The sequence below is a fragment of the Dromiciops gliroides genome, chromosome 3 (assembly GCF_019393635.1).
Source record: "Dromiciops gliroides isolate mDroGli1 chromosome 3, mDroGli1.pri, whole genome shotgun sequence".
In the NCBI taxonomy this organism is placed as follows: Eukaryota; Metazoa; Chordata; class Mammalia; order Microbiotheria; family Microbiotheriidae; genus Dromiciops; species Dromiciops gliroides.
The window spans coordinates 601352120-601368782 of record NC_057863.1 but is presented as its reverse complement, the minus strand read 5'-3'; the positions used below and the strand labels follow the sequence as shown (position 1 = coordinate 601368782).

The 16663-nt window shown below is 44.3% G+C and overlaps 1 protein-coding gene across 2 annotated transcripts in view; it reads right to left on the bottom strand.

Annotated features, from left to right (window-relative positions):
* Positions 1-16141, bottom strand: part of LAPTM5 (lysosomal protein transmembrane 5) — a 120746-nt gene extending 104605 nt beyond the window's left edge. The window contains exons 1-2 of one of the 2 annotated variants that reach the window (XM_043990533.1): positions 15915-16141; positions 9057-9216 (exon numbers count right to left, since the gene is read on the bottom strand). The gene's annotated coding sequence lies outside the window, so the exon portion shown is untranslated. Of the gene's footprint in view, positions 1-9056; positions 9217-15565; positions 15774-15914 lie in introns of those variants that run through there. The other variant, XM_043990534.1, reaches the window with a different exon arrangement.
* Between the last annotated feature and the right edge of the window lie 522 nt (positions 16142-16663).

Here is a 16663-nt window from a genome sequence, read left to right as displayed (position 1 = left end):
AATAAACCTTGTCCTGCTTCCCTCACAGGCCTACTGTGGGGACAATGAGTGAGAAAGCTGGTTGCAAAACTTGAAGCCCCAACAGGTGGAAGGTTTAGTTATTGTCTCAGTTGCTTCTCCTCCCTTCCTCCCTCTAGGATTCTAAACACTCCAGCAGCAACTATGAGCAGGCACCGCCCTGCCCCTGGGGGCCCTGTCTGGGGTATTGAATTATCAGCATTCAGGAGGCCTGACAAATGGCATTGGCTACAGGTGGTGATGAAGTGGCTGCCTACCCATTCCTGTTGGGAAGCTGAGAGTGGGGCAGACAGAGGGAGCTGGAAAAAAAAAAAAAAGCTTACCTTCTCTCACTTCCAGTAGATTTGTTTAGAGAACAACTAGACCAGCTAAGTGGTGGAGTGCATAGAGTGTCGGGCCTAGAGTCAGAATCATCTTCCTGAGTTCAAATATGACCTTAAAAGCACTTAAAAGTTGTAGGATGCTGAGTGAATCCCTTAAGCCTGTTTGCCTCAATTTCCTCATCTGTAAAATGAGCTGGAGAAGGAAATGGCACACCCCTCCAGTATCTTTATAAAGAAAGCCACAAAGAGGGGCCACAAAGAGTCAGACACAACTAAACAACAGCAAGTTTTTAGGGAGAGCAAAATTCAGTATTAAAAGGGCTCTCTTCCAATAAAGTCCCTCAAATCAATCAATCATCAAACTTTTATTAAGCACTGACTATGTAATGGACACAGTGTGAGGCACTGAGATACAAAACCAATAATGAAACATCCCAAGCTCTCAAGGGAATTTGTTGCTTTAAATCAAATGAAACAATATATCTTGCCACTGAATCCAGATGGCTCCAGAGGAGAGAGTGAGGCTGGAGACTTTGCAAAGCCTTTGGTCACTTAAATCCAATTCATTGCAAGTCATGACATCTGTCATGGTCCTCTTCAAGAACTAAGGACAAACAACAATCAAATATAACACATACTGATGTTAAGATCATATAAGTATAGCCTATAAAAGTTCTAGGTTTATGTGAACTGAAAACCCACTACCTGGGTTTTCTCAATAATTCTTCTTCTTTTGGCTTGTGCCCCTTCCAGGATTTCCCCTGGGAATATCAGAATTTGACACATCTTCATAGAAAAGTAAATGCCTCTGAGTTCCCATATAAGCATTCAGGCTAATAAAATATAAGATATTGGACAGGCTTTATTTAACCCAACAAACATAGAAAGATTGGATCCCAAGCCCACAACCAGTCAAGATCACTCTCCCTCCCTCTCTGACTTTCTCCTTTTACAGGATTGGTGCCAGCCCCATTGACTCCAGATTTATGACACTAACCTGGTATTGAGCCACCACCACCATCACCACTACCACTAGGGAAAAATATTCCAATCATTAACATCTCAAACCCTTGCCCCTTACCCATGAAAGGGAAGGTTTGGCATTGCTCCTCCACATCATGGCCCCTAGTTAGTCCAAGAATTCCTCCTCTAGATCCTGGAAACTTGGTACGGAAATGCTTCTACTTGTCCAGAAATTCTCCTGTATCTATGCCATTGGCATTCCAATATTGCCAGCTTACATTCCTGGAGATCCCAGCTTGGCCCAGGAACTCCTCATTGCTTTAAATCAGCTTCTATCCACTGTCCTCCCTGGAGGCACAGAGCTGCTTGCAGAGGCCATATAGATGTTAGGTTCTTCTCCACTGAACCAAATCTAAGTTTCTATGGGTATCTAAGTTCCTATTTTCTAGGTCCTTTAGCTCAGCTCTGTCCTCCAACTTTGCTTTTAAAAATCAAGCCCAAGGCAGCTAGGCAGCACAGTGGATAAAGCACTGGCCCTGGATTCAGGAGGACCTGAGTTTAAATCTGGTCTCAGACACTTGACACTTACTAGCTGTGTGACCCTGGGCAAGTCACTTAACCCTCATTGCCCTGCAAAACAAAAAAAAAATCAAACCCAAGAGCATAGCTCATATGGATGACTAGCCCTGGCTCAATCAATGATCCATTAATGGGGCAAAGAGAGTACATAGGCATTAACTAGTTCACATTACATCAAAGAGTGGTGGTGGTGGTGATGATGGCAGCAATGATAATAGTTATATGGTACTTTGAGGTTTGCAAAATGGATGGTACAAATTAGCTCATTTGATCCTCAAAATAATCCTTCAAATTAGATGGTGTTTTACAGAGGAGGAAACTGAGGCCCAGAAAAGTTAAGTGACTTCCTTAGGATCACACAGCTAGTAACAGTGTAAAGGGTTATTTGAACCTATGTCATTCTGAATTCAAATGTACCATCCTATCCACTTTACCACATGCACTCTTGTAAATTTAGATGGGACTAACTGAAGGAGTATTGTGTTTGGCTCTCTAGCCACCTTGCATGTTCCCCAAGGAGGGAATCCTTCTCTGAGCGGTACACAGGGAAGTACTATAAAACTAGAGGAATGTATAGGCTGATGGGGATAGCAAGACTCAATAGAGAGAAAAGGAGAGAGCTTACATTCTAAGAGAGAGAAACATAGTATATGGAAATGGTGGCCAGGGAAGAATATTTTCATCAAGGAAGTCACTGGGATGATGAGTGGAACAATAGGGCAATCAAGTGAAATGACTTTTCTCGGAGCAATGGTAGTATTAATTCAATTACAGTTTGCAGAGCAAGGAGTAAAAAGTACAGGGATAAGGGAAGAGGCTAAGGTCTGAGCACCGGTGGTATGGCAGGAGGAGCTTAGTTGCTCCTGGGCAGGGTCTCTGAAGGTCCAGTTGAGAGAGTAGAACAGCAGCAGCAGAGCAGATGACTGGGGTGAAGATAAAAGAGCTGCAATTTCATTTTAAATGGCTTAGCTACTCCTAAAAGCAATCTCTAGTAGGCCAGTTTAGTAGATGGAACAGCAAAGAAGGTGCCTACCTGCATTAGCTGAGGAAGTCCCTCAGCAGGAACTCTACACTTTCTATACTGATGAAAGGAAAGGAGGGAAGGAAGGAAGGAAGGAAGGAAGGAAGGAAGGAAGGAAGGAAGGAAGGAAGGAAGGAAGGAAGGAAGGAAGGAAGGAAGGAAGGAAGGAAGGAAGGAAGGAAGGAAGGAAGGAAGGAAGGAAAAAGAAAAAATATATCTTTTTTATATGAAAGCCTCAGCATCAGTTTTTTTACATGAAAGCCTCAGTTGTGTCCCAAATCTGCTCATCTCTGAGTCCAGTATTCTTTTCCCTGACCTTCCAAAAATTCTAACTTCCTTCTCATCCTCTTAGTAGAAATATATTCCCTTAGTTATCTAATAAATAAACAAAAATTCAAAATTAAACAAATAGATAAATGAATAAATAAACAAATAAAGGAAGGAAGGAAGGAAGGAGAAAGAGAAAGAGAAAAAGAAAAAAAATTCACTCAAAAGAACTCATGCTAGCAATCCACAAAGCAAAACTAAGTGGATGATAAATGTCAATTTTCCAGGTTAGACAATGCAGTTGAATGAGCAGCACATTGAGTGTGCCCATCAACATATGTCTTGGACTAACATAGCAGATGGACAATGAGCTGAGCCCATCAGATCATTTCCTCCCAAAGAGAAGAATCATGGGAGCAATGTGCCTTCAAAGGGAAGGAGACAATTATGGGGAAATAGAAAGATAATTGAGGAGGGAGGGATGAAGGGGGAAAAACAATCAGGATAAGAACCACACCTCACACCTGCCCAGGGCTTTACACTTTGTATTTCCCCATTCGTTTCCTCTCTGGTCCCACACAACAACCCTATGACAGAAGCCAGACAATGACTATCAATCCAATTTCACAGATAAAGAGACTGAGGAGAAGTCTCTTTTCCAAAGGGAACACATCAAGCAAGTGGTTAAGACTCGAGGCATTCTTAAGTCTGCTCTTCACTGATGTAAAGCATGGTATTCTGCCTAGAACAAGAGGGAAAGCTACATGTCCCCTTTCTAGAGTTTAGCTTCTTAAACTGTGGGCCATGTAACTGAATGGGGGGGTTGTGAAAAATTTGACATCAAGTTATGGATACCTATTTTATATACATATATACCCGGGGTCACATAAAAATTTCTCTGGTGACAGGGAGTCACAAGTGGAAAAAGTTCAGGTGGCAGCTAAGTGGCACAGTGGATAAAGCACTAGCCCTGGATTCAGGAGGACCTGAATTCAAATCCAGCCTCAGATACTTGACACTTACTAGCTGTGTGACCCTGGGCAAGTCACTTAACCCTCATTGCCCCACCAAAAAAAAAAAGGTAGAAAAAGTTTAAGAAGCCCTGCTCTAGACATTACTCCTCTCTAGAGTTCTCTTCTCATCTAATAATAAATGCTATCATTTCTATAGCTCTTTGGGGTTTGCAAATTGCTTTACAAATATTCTCATTTTATGTTCACAGCAACCTGGGGGGTAGGTGTTATTATTATCCCCATTTTACAAATGAGGGAACTGGGTTGAAGTGATTCCCCAGTGTCACACAGCTAGGAAGTGTCTGAGGTCAAATTTGAACTCAAGTCTTCCTAACTCCAGGCCTGAAACTCCATCCTCTGTGCCACCTATAAAATGAAGGGTGGGATAAGATAATTTTAAGATTCCTCATGGACTAACATTCTGTAATTCTATTGTACCAACATCCCCTCCATAGATCAACAGATATATAGATTAAGAAATTGATGAAGAAATTAGTGAATGAAGAAAGAATGGGAGGGAGAGAGAGGGAGGGAGGGAGGGAGGGAGGAAGGAAGGAAGGAAGGAAGGAAGGAAGGAAGGAAGGAAGGAAGGAAGGAAGGAAGGAAGGAAGGAAGGAAGGAAGGAAGGAAGGAAGGAAGGAAGGAAGGAAGGAAGAAAAGATGACTTTGGTATTACAGCAGAGTACAGTGGACAGAGCTCTGTACTTAGAGTCAGGGAGATGTGGGTTCAAAGGGCAAGACATATAGGCCCTTCATCCTCTCCATTCCACATCTGTAAAATGGGAATGACAATAATACTTATAGACCCTACCTCATAAGGTGGGTTCAGGTGAGATGTCTCTAAAGAATTTTACACCTTTTAAAAGGCTGCCCCAGCATCGGTTATTATCATGCACATCAAGCCTGGGATCCCTGAGTTTCCTGGGGAAGCCTTCACTCTGCTGGCTGCAAGCCTTGCCTGAGAGGTTATTGATTTGAGGTCTGTGGCCAGAAGAGGCCACTCATTAAGGGTCCCAATGAGCACTTATGACCCATGGGTCTTGGGGGGGGGGGGGCGGGACACAATGGAGACATCAATCAGGAAGGCCACAGCCCAGCAACCTTGAGCTTCACTGGCTATGCTTCTAGCTGTTCTGACTCACTATCCCTCTAAGTCAGTGCTTCTTAAGCTAGAGTCCACAGACCTTCAAAGGGCCCTTGAATAGATATTAGTTTGTCTGGGAACTTGGCTGAGGAAAAAAATTACATATTTATTTTAACTATCCTCTAAATGAAATTTGGCACTCCCTTCAATTAAAAATGTAGCTCTGAGAAAGAGTCCATAGATTTCACCAGATCCAGGACACAAAAAAATGTTAAGAACCTCTGGACTACCTACTCCCTACTCCTAGCTTCTCGTATGCAAATGAGCCTATCTTGGATCCTAGAAGTAGCTAGGTGATAAAGTAGATAGAGTGCTAGCCCTGGAGTTGAGAAGACCTGAGTTCAAATGTGGTCTCAGGCAAGTCACTTAAAATCTACCTCAGTTTCCTTATCTCACAAATGGGGATGATAATTCTATGAACTTCCCAGGGTTATTCTGAGGACTAGAGATATTTGTAAAGCACTTATGACAGCGACTGACATGTACTAGGTGCTTAATAAATTATTTACTCCCTTCTCCTCTTTCTCATTCTTCCCTACCAAATTCATGCCCCAACCTCCTCCTTTCAAATCCAGACTTGAAACCTTATGGCCCTTGAAAAACAATTTGGAACTATGCCCAAAGGGCTATAAAGCTGCATATCCTTTGATCCAGCAATACCATTACTAGTTCTATACTCAAAAGAGATCAAAGAAAAGGGGAAAGGATTTATATGTACAAAGATATTTATAGCATCTCTTTGTGGTAGAAAAGAATTGGAAATTGAGGGGATGCCCATAAATTGGAGAATAGCTGAACAAGCTGTAGCATATGATTGTGATGGAATAATATTGTGCTATAATAAATAATGGGGAGCGGGGGTGTCAGAAAGAAAAAACCTGGGAAGACCTATATAAACTGATGCAAAGTAAAGTGAGAAGAACCAGGAGAACATTATACATAGTAACAGTAACATTGTAACAATTATCAACTGTGAATGTCTTAGATACTCTGATCACTACAATGATACAAGATAATTCCAAAGGACTAAAGATGAAAAATACTATTCCCCTCCAGATAAAGAATTGATGAAGTCTTAAGTACAAATTGAAGTGATTTTTTTACTTTATTTGTCTTGCCTTTCTCCCCACAACATGGTTAATATGGAACATGTGTTACATGATTTCACATGTATAATCTATACCAATGCAGGGCAGGGCAGGAGGGAGAAAGACAAATTGGAATTCAAAAAACATTTTTAAGGTTAAAAATAAATAATAAAAGTTTGAAAAAGAAAAAGAAGGAAAGTTTATAGTCTTCCACGATTGAACCCATCTGACAAATTACAGTCCCCACAGACAGCAACTGGATGGTTATTCCAATAGAAATGAAAATTTGATTCAGTCCAGCAACCACTTTAGCTGGTCCCCAACCCCACTCCACTACTGGAGGCCCAGGTAAACAATAGCTCATGTGAAAAAGAGCAGGGTGTAGGTTTAGTGAACTGCCAGCACCATATAAATTAGGAGCGGCAGATGGAGCCAAACCAGCTAATCTGATCCTAGGCTCCATTCTTTAAAAAAGTCTCCAGAAGGAGGAAGTTGATTGTGCTGCTCTCTTCTTTCCTTAGTTGAACTGTGCACATGTGGAGAAGAGTGGGGGACCCATTTAATCAACTGAGCCCTCCCCATCCACTCTATGAAATTATAGGATGTCATTGCAGGAGATAACAGAGGAAATGAGATGTCTGGGAGAGAGCCCCTTTCAGACATTGATTGGCTCATTTGCATATGAAAGGCTTAGGAAAGTCTGAGGATTGGCCCTGGTTATTGACTCACTTACCTCTGGGCCAGTAGCCTTGGGGAGAATTAACAACCAGAAGACAGACCCAGTTCTGAAGGATGGGAGGAGAGAGGGGGAAAGGGATAAGCATTTATTAGACACCTATTCTGTCTACTCTGTGCATTTGTACCCAATAATGTACCAAATGTAGGCTTACCTAAAAGACTATTTTATGGAGAACTCACCGAAAGCAAGCGCTCACCTGGTAGTCAGAAAAAGAGATCAATATAAGGACACTCTCAAGGTGTCTAAGAGACTTTGGAATTGATTGCATGTGCATTGTGCACCGGCACAGGACAGCCCAGCCCAGCATGGCGTGCCCTCATCAGAGAAAGCACTGTGCTCAATTGAGCAAAGTAGAATTGAAATAGATCAAAAGAAATGTGAGATGCGCAAATTTAAAGAATCCAACCCAAATGTTCACATGGATTATTTGTGCCTGACCTGTGGCAGAGCATTCTGAGCTTGTATTGTCTGATCAACCACAGTTGGACACACTGTAACTTTACTCTAACACAGTGATATCATTTTGTTCTCTTCAAGAGAACAAAAAGAGAACAAAAGAGAGGACAACAAGCACAGAGTTAAGGGTTTTACAAGTATCTGTTTAATCCTCACAACCATCCTGAGAAGTAGATGCTAATAATGCATCCTCATTTTACAGATGAGTAAACTGAGGCAGGCAGAGGTGAAGTGACTTGCCCAGGATCACACAGCTAGTAAGTGTCTGAGGCTGGATTTGAACTCAGGCCTTCCTGACTCCATTCACCAAGTGTTTTATCCACTGGGCCACCTAGTCTGATACCAATAGGGACTCTTGAGCCATAGGAATGTAGACCCACAGAATACCCTCAACCTGGAATAGTCATCCATCCCCCAGAGGCCCAACCAGTCTCTGAGTGTGAATCGGTGAATGCTATGAGTATCATTTTTAGTCCTGGTCACAGTGCTTTAGGAAGGTCATCGACAAACTGGATCATGTTCATAGGAGGGCAGCCATAATGAAATGGAGACTGGAAAATGTGAGTCTGTTGAAGACATTCTGAATGGATATTAATTTTGACAGACATTAATTAGCACAGATAACAATTTTCATCAAGTATCTCAAGAGCAGTCAGGTGGAGGAGGGCCCCCAGGGTAATACTAGAAGTACATTCACACAGTGGAAAAAGCACCAGCCCTTGTGTCACAGCACCTGGGTTCAAATCCTGACTCCATCAATGACTACTTTGTGAACTGAGCAAACCCCTTAACTTCCCTTGGTCTCAATTTCCTCAAATGAAAAATAAGGGAGTTGGACTGGATGCTCCAATGTCCCTTCTAGTCCTAGAAACCTGTGACCCTAAATTTAAGTGAGGCATGTTTAGGTTCGATGAAAGGAAAAATAATTTAACGTTCTAATAATTAATTAACTTAATTGAATTGAAAATAAACTTCCAAATAATTCAAGCTGCCCCCAAATCCCCCACCTCTGAGCATTTTCACTCGCTATCCCCTATGCTTAGAATTCTCTCCTTCTTTATCTCTGCCTTCTCGCTTCCTTGGATTTCTTCAAGTCCTAATTAAAATCTTACCTTCTACAAGAAATCTTTCTCAGTCCTCCTTGATGATAGTGCCTTTCCTCTATTGACTATCTCCAATTTATCCTGTATATATCTTGTTTGTACACAGTTGTTTGTATGTCATGTCCCCGATTAGACTCTGAGCTCCTTTAGAACAAGGATGGTCTGGGGGCAGCTAGGTGGTGCAGTGGATAAAGCACCATCCCTGGATTCAGGAGGACCTGAGTTCAAATCCAGCCTCAGACACTTGACACTTACTAGCTGTGTGACCTTGGGCAAGTTGTTTAACCCTCATTGCCCTGCAAAATAATAATAATAATAAATAGAACAAGGATGGTATTTTACCTTGCTTTTCTATACTTAGGGGTGGCCATCTCCAGTCATCCTGGTCTATATCTTGCCACTGGACCCAGACAACTCCAGAGAAGTGACTTTGCACAGCCCTGCTTCACTTAAATCCAATTCAGTTGCAAGTCAAGACATCGCCTTCCTGAAGCCTTTGGTGCTGTTTGAGAACAAAGAACAAAAAACAGCACAATACTCAATGCTTAGCAGAGTGCTTGGGATATAGAGGTGTTTAATAAATGCTTGTTGCCTGACTAATAAAGTACCGGCTACCTAGGCGGGTAGTGGGTACGCTCCCATCACTGGGTGTCTTCAAGCAGAGGTTGGATGACCACTTGTCATAGACAGTGAAGAAGGGATCCTTGTGTCAGTGCAGGCTGCTTCCATTTTGGTTCTGCCTTCTGAGGTGCCTTCCAATTCTGAGCTCCTGTGATTCTGACTTACCTTCCACAAGCTCAACTGAAATAATGGAATGGACCAAGGGACCAGCCTGGAGCCTCTGTGCAAGCAAGCCCTTTGGCACTTGTCTGTGCCACACTCTCCCTACCCGGAAGAAGCAAAAATGCACATGGCCAGCAGCTGCATGGGAAATGCTCCAATCTAACCCACCCCACCCCACCCCTACACATACACTAGACTTGAGTTATACCACATAAAGGACAATGTTTGTGTGCTGGACTTTCACTGTTCTCTGGTGTCCAGGAGGTGCCCAGCCTTGACAGAGTGACACAAGAGACCCAAGGTCTTAGCCCCAGTTCTACTATAGACTTACTGGGTCACCTTGTGGAAGTCATATCCCTTGGACCATAATTCCTCATTTGTAAGAGACTTGTAGCCAACTATAAGAAAACAAACATTAATTTTTAAATGTCTATTTATTTACTGATTTGTTTTCTTGTTTATTAGCATTTGTGTGCTAATCTCGCATTCCAAATTCTCTCCCTCCCTCCTGCCTCTTCCCTGATCACTAAGCAGGAAAGCAAATAGCCATTGTACACGTCTACAAGCATTTATTAAGTGCCTACTATACTATATGGGGGGAGAGAAAGGAGCCTGGAAGGACCCGAGTAGATACAAGAAAAGGCTAAACACAATCCCTGCCCTCTGGGAAGTCATGGTCTAATGGTGGATAGGTATGCAAACAGCTGTGTACAAACAAGATACAAGGGGTAAATGGGGTAATCTCAGAGGGAAGGCACTAGGATTCAGGAGGCCTGGGAGAAAGCTTCTTGTAGTGGATGAGATTTTAGCTGAGACTTGAAGGAAGCCAAGAGGTAAAAGTGAGGAGGGAGAGAATGCCAGGTATGGAGAAATAGCCAACGGAGAGCAGCCCTGCAGTCAGGAAGACCTGACACTCACTAGCTGTGTGACCCTCAAGCAAGTCACTTTGCCCTGTTTGCCTCAGTTTCCTCCTCTGTCAAATGAGCTGGAGAAGGAAATGGAAAACCACTCCAGGATATTTGACAAGAAAACCCCAAATGGGGTCATGAAAAGTTAAACAAAAACAACACTTTAATATAACCAGAAAGGCCTTGTTCTGGTCATCTGAAAAGCAGTATGAGCTAGTGCAGCAGTCCTGAAAATGTGGTCCATAGGGTTCACAAGACCCTTTCAGGGGTGTCCATGAGGTTAGAAAGAAAGAAGGGAGGAAGGGAGGAAGGGAAAGAGGGAAGAAAGTAGAGAGGAAGGAAAGAAAGAAAGAAAGGAGGAAGGGAGGAAGGGAAAGAGGGAAGAAAGTAGAGAGGGAGGAAGGAAAGAAAGAAAGAAAGAAAGAAAGAAAGAAAGAAAGAAAGAAAGAAAGAAAGAAAGAAAGAAAGAAAGAAAGAAAGAAAGAAAGAAAGAAAGAAAGAAAGAAAGAAAGAAAGAAAGAAAGAAAGAAAGGAAGAAAGGAAGGAAGGAAGGAAGGAAGGAAGGAAGGAAGGAAGGAAGGAAGGAAGGAAGGAAGGAAGGAAGGAAGGAAGGAAGGAAAAGAAAGAAAAGGAGAGAGAGTGGAAGGAAGGAAAAAAGAAAGATAACTAAATGGAGTTTCTTCTTCAAGAAACAGCAAGGAGTCCAGGGTCAACACATTGTGGAGCACATTGTCTGATCTCTCCATCAAACCTATCATTCCCTACCAGGTACTACATTCATCTATTTACCCAGATATATCCCCAAATTGAATGGTTCACTGTTGTCTTTGTATTCCCATCACCTACCATGGTCCCTGGCACATAGTAGGTGCTTAATAATTGCTTGTTGAATATTTAGGAATGTGGTAAGATCTATAATGCTTCGCTGAGGCTGAGTAAGGCAGTGGCTTATAGTTAGGATACACCTGAGTTTGAATCCTGCCTCAGACTCTTACTAGCTATGTGACCCTGGGCAAATCACCCAACCTGTCAGCCACTGTTTCCTCATCTGTAAAATGGAGCTAATAACCACAGCTATCTCTCAGGGTTATTGAGAGGATCAAAAGAGATAATATTTGTCAGAATGCTTTGCAAACCTTAAAGCACTGTACAAATATTAGCTATATTAATTCACTCTGAGGTATTGGTGACCCAAAAAGGCTTAATGTGCAACCCCTCCCAGGGGAATGTGAAAAAGAGAATTTGAGAGAGCTGATCTTTCCTCTAGGAAAGTGGTGGGGGGAGAGAGCTGGGATGATGCCTTAGCACAAAGGAATGATTCCTTAAATTGGAATGGGGGGGGGGGGCGGGGAGAAGAGAGCAGTATTCAAGAAGGAGAAAGAGAAAGAGGGGAAAGAGCAGAGAGAGGGCATTTGGACCCAGCACTAATGAGAGGCGAGGAGGCCAGTTCTGACTGTTTCTAACAGAAGAGTCTGATCCCAGAGGGCAGGGGCAGCTAAGTTTTGAAACTATTCTTCAACCCCACCCCAGTCCCCCATACACACACTACTACGGCTTATAAAATAAGAATATGCCCAAGAAGTATTGAAGGGGAAATGCTTGTAGGTTGGTTCTGCTATATCTTTAAAGTAAATATCCCTTTGTAAAAACTAATCTTTAAGTAGTAAAATGGAATTAGGGTACTAGTCTCCAACCTGTAACAACAGGGGCAACACTACTAGTGGGGGCTCAGACTGATACCAGTAGAGAAAAGAACTCTCCCCAAACTCTGGGGTACCCTAGCACCCCCAGAGACAGATGGAGCAAGCCTGAACATGCTAATTACATATGGAAATGCCCTTTTTATTTTGTGTTTGTTAAGTTCAGAATTCTTCTTTAATTTTTTTTTAATGCTTTGGCTTCCTTACAACTGCCAGGCATCTTTCCATTGTCCTTTGGGTCTCTTACAATTTTAGAAAATAATGAAAAGTATTACAGGGCAGTTAGATGTTCACTGAAGGCAACTAGCACTCATTTTATCTTGGGTTTCAGTTCTCTGTGGTTGTGGAAAGAAACCCTACTGTTTATAGTTTAGTATATAAGGCAGTAAAAAGGCTTTATTTCATTCATTATTATAAGCCAACACAGAAAGAAACTTTGTTTGGCACATAGAGAAAGGAAGTCCCTCTGGAGTTAGCAGGTTTCTAAATATGAGACATTTTCCCACAGGTACTTATATGCAAAAAACCCCAGTCATGCTGGGTTCATAACCAATCTAACTTTAACTTTGGAGAATTTTTGTTGTGTTTGGGAGAATGGGGGAGGAGGAGACAGAGACTTCCTAATGTGATGATCTATAGTTGGCTTCTAGGTCTGAGACAGGTGGACCTCTTGCCCAAGATCTGGGATCAAGGAAAGCAAAACACAGATGTGGCTGCCTGTTTAAAAGGGAGCCTTGGGGCAGCTAGGTGGTGAAGTGGATAGAGCATCGGCCCTGGAGTCAGGAGGACCTGAGTTCAAATCTGGCCTCAGACACTTAACACATACTAGCTGTGTGACCCTGGGCAAGTCACTTAACCCCCATTGCCCTGCAAAAAAAAAAAGTGGGGGAGCCTTATTCTAAAACATCACTAATCCCATGAAAAGGGAAAATATGGGATTGTCCCATCTCTCTGCCTCTCTCTCTCTCCTCAATATTACTCTAATTCATCTCTCTGACCTGTCTCCAACTTTCTGCTCAATTTCTCTTTCCCTTGCCAGTCTCTCACCAATCTTGATCTGAATTATTCTCTTATGCCCCCTCCATGCCTCATATCTTTCTTTTCTCTCCCCCCTTTCTCTCCCTCCTTCCCTCTCCTCTCTCTCTCTTTCTCTCCCACCATTTCCCTCTCTCCCTCCCCCTCCCTTTCCCCCCTCCCCCTTCTCTCCCCGCCCCCCCACCATGATGTTCCATCATTTACAGACAGTTAGCATCACCAGGAAACCACTGATATGAAAAGATGAACTTGTGCATCAGGAAGCAACTTGAAATCATTAAAAAGCACTTGTCTGTGTCCCCTGCTCTATCCAATAAACCAAGCTGCCTCCACAAAAAAGGTGCTCGTTACATGCTTGTTGATTGGATTGAATGGAATGGAAAGAGGGAGGGCAGGATGATTGATGGAGCAGGAGCCCAGAGGAAAGCAGAAGCTAAGTTTGGGGGCACAGGTGTTATTACTAACGATCCCTCACATGCTCAGAGCACTTGGTTCCAGAAGCATTTTATAGACATTATTTCATCCTCACAACAGCCCTGTGAGGGTATTGCTCCCAATTAGTAAGATGAGGCAACTGAGGCTTAAATAAGTTGTGACTTCCCCAAGGTCACATAATGAGTTGGAAGCAGAGCCAGCCCTGTTTTCTAATTTCTACCTTTCTTCAGCACCAGATAGCATCCAGAGCTGATGGTATTCTCCTTGAGGCTTTGCTTGATCATCAATCTTCATGACTCCATTTGGAGTTTTCTTGGCAAAGACACAAAGAGTAGTTTTGTCATCTTCTTCTCCAGTTGATTTTACAGATAAGAAAACTGAGGCAAACAGGGTTAAGTCACTTGCCCAGGGTCACATAGCTAGTAAGTGTCTGAGATAGGATTTGAACTCAGGTCTTTGTGACTCCTGGCCTGGTGCCCTATGCATTTCTTGAAGCTATTTACAGTTTTTTTTGTTTTGGTTTTGTGTGTGTGAGGCAATTGGGGTTAAGTGACTTGCCCAGGGTCACACAGCTAGTAAGTGTTAAGTGTCTGAGGCCAGATTTGAATTCAGGTCCTCCTGACTCCAGGGCCAGTGCTCTATCCACTGTGCCACCTAGCTGCCCTTATTTACAGTTTAATAGAAGGGGTTGCATGCCTATGTTCACCCCAAAGAAATGAATTTCAAAGAATTTCTGGCACAAATGCTGAAGGTAGAGGCCCTGAAGCAGAACCTTCAGGAAGGACAAGCTTTTAACTTGGCCCACTCAGAACTTGTCTCCTGATTTAATGGAACAGCCCTGGGTTCCGGGTACCCACCATAGCCCCTAAGAATGTTCTGCCACTGCAGGGACCTTCCTTTCCCTTCTGGATCAGCTCATTCATTCACCCCGTGTTGTCTCCAAGCCAAGCCCCAGCTAGGCCCCAACCAGGAGACCAAGACGCCCAGCAGGGTCCAGAGGAGCACTTTAGAGTTTATGGAGAAGCCACCAGCCCAGTGATTACATGCCTGTGGCTCTGGGAAGCTATAGGAGGAGGTGAGTAGAGGCAGAAAAGAGGGGAAGGGAAGGGGAGGGAGGAGAAAATGACAGGAAGAAATGGGGCAGAGAAGGGTGGGAGCAAAGAGACAGGCCAGAAAGACAGGAGAGGCAGAGGACACTGAAGGAAAAGAGAGATAAGGCATGTTGAGAGGAGGGCACAAAAGGTCAGAGTTGGGAGGACCTTTAGAACACAGAATGTAAGAGCTGGGAGGGGCCTTAGGATGAAAACTTGGCAGAGCAAGGAGGCACCCTCATCAATTATCCAATAAGATCATAGATTTAGAACTGGAAAGACCCTTAAAGGTCATTTGGTCCAACCCACCGACTAGACAAGTAACAGGCTCAGAGAGGTTGCCTAGCTAGTTGTTTCAAGGTAGAATTTGAACCCATATTTCCCTAACTCCAAGTCCAGAATTCTTTTCAGAACTCTTTTGCTTCTGTACAATCCCCTCATTTTCTGCACAGGAGTTTTACTGGTCTGGGAGAAAGAAATGACTTCACCATGTTCACAAAGCACATTAGTGGAAGGACATGGCTCTACTCTCCAGACTCCCAGACAAGGACTCTTAGTGGCTGGGGGCCGGGGGGATTCTCCAGGGAGCAAGATGGCACACTGCCACTCCCAGCTCCAATTCTTACCCACTTGTCTTTCCCCCTGCTAACTCAGAATGTGAAGAGGGAGGGAGGGAAGCCGGGACCAGCTTTTCCCAGGTTGATTGGGTGAACTGAAGAGCCAGGAGGAACAATTGTTTTATTTCGTGCCTGCCAGTGAGAGCAGCAGGAACGCGCTGGCCCAGCGAAAAGGCAGGAGAGATGAAGGATAATTGTGCCCAGGGAAGGACGTGATCTCCCGGACGTTGAAGGATCTGCGGGGGGACTTTTTCCACCCCCGAGGGCCCCCCCTCCACTCACCCCGGGAGATGAACCCCAGGAGTACCCAGTGACCCAAAGCAGAGCCTGGGAGCGTGACGCAAAAGGGGAAAGATTCAGGCAGCAGAAAGGGAAGATCACAGACGATGCTGAGAAAGGACGGAAGAACCGGCCGAGGAGCTAGCGCTGGAAATGGCCACGAAGCAAACAGCCCCAGGAAGGAAGACGGGAGGCGAGAAAGGAGACAAGCCCAGCCCAGGAGAGGCCAGAACCTCCCGGAGAAGCGGCCGAAGCTAACTGGGACCCCTCCCAACCGCCGGCCCTCCGCCCCGGTCCCCAAGCAGAATGCCTACAAACGCTGGCCCAATGAGACACGAGACTCCCGCATTACCTCACTCGACGACGCTGCCATTGGCTGCTCAAGATGCCCAAGCTGGCTTTGCTATTTAGCAGCGATCTGCCTGCCTGGAGGGTAGCCTAAGGAAAGGTTTCTCCAGACCCACTTGAGACGTCCCCACCCTACCCTCCAGCCTACTGCCCTCGACCCTGCTGCTGCTCCCCGACCTTGGATCCGGGGCTGCGGTTCGTTAAGCAACCCCCCCCTACACACACACACACACACACACACACACACACACACACACACACACACACACACACACGCACGCACGCATACACTTAGCTCCAAGGCTCCCCGCAGCCAGGACGCGCTAGCCTGTTAAGCATCTCCATCCACTGCGGTTGAGTGCCTTCCCCTTACAAAGTGCTGCCCCATTTCTAGTCACCTGTTTCCTCATTCCTCACCCTTAGGGACCCACACATTCTCACCTTCTTTCTATAATCTTATTCTATTTCTCTGATCTCCCCCTCCGCCTCAGGACACATATATTGCTATTCCCTCTCCTCCTCACCCATATATGCCTAAATCTTGTAAGGATTCCTCCTTATCTCCCTACCCCCGCCTCACTGCCCCTTCTTGCTGTTAGTCATCACCCTCGGCCTAAACAGAAGTGCCTAGGAAGACTATTCTCAGTGTAGGCGGGCACTTCTTGCCACTTCTCTCTCCTGTCCCATCTTTATTCAGTCATGCCCAGCTGCTCAGGCTTGGAGTGCTGGGGGCCACAATGGGGCCTTCCCTCA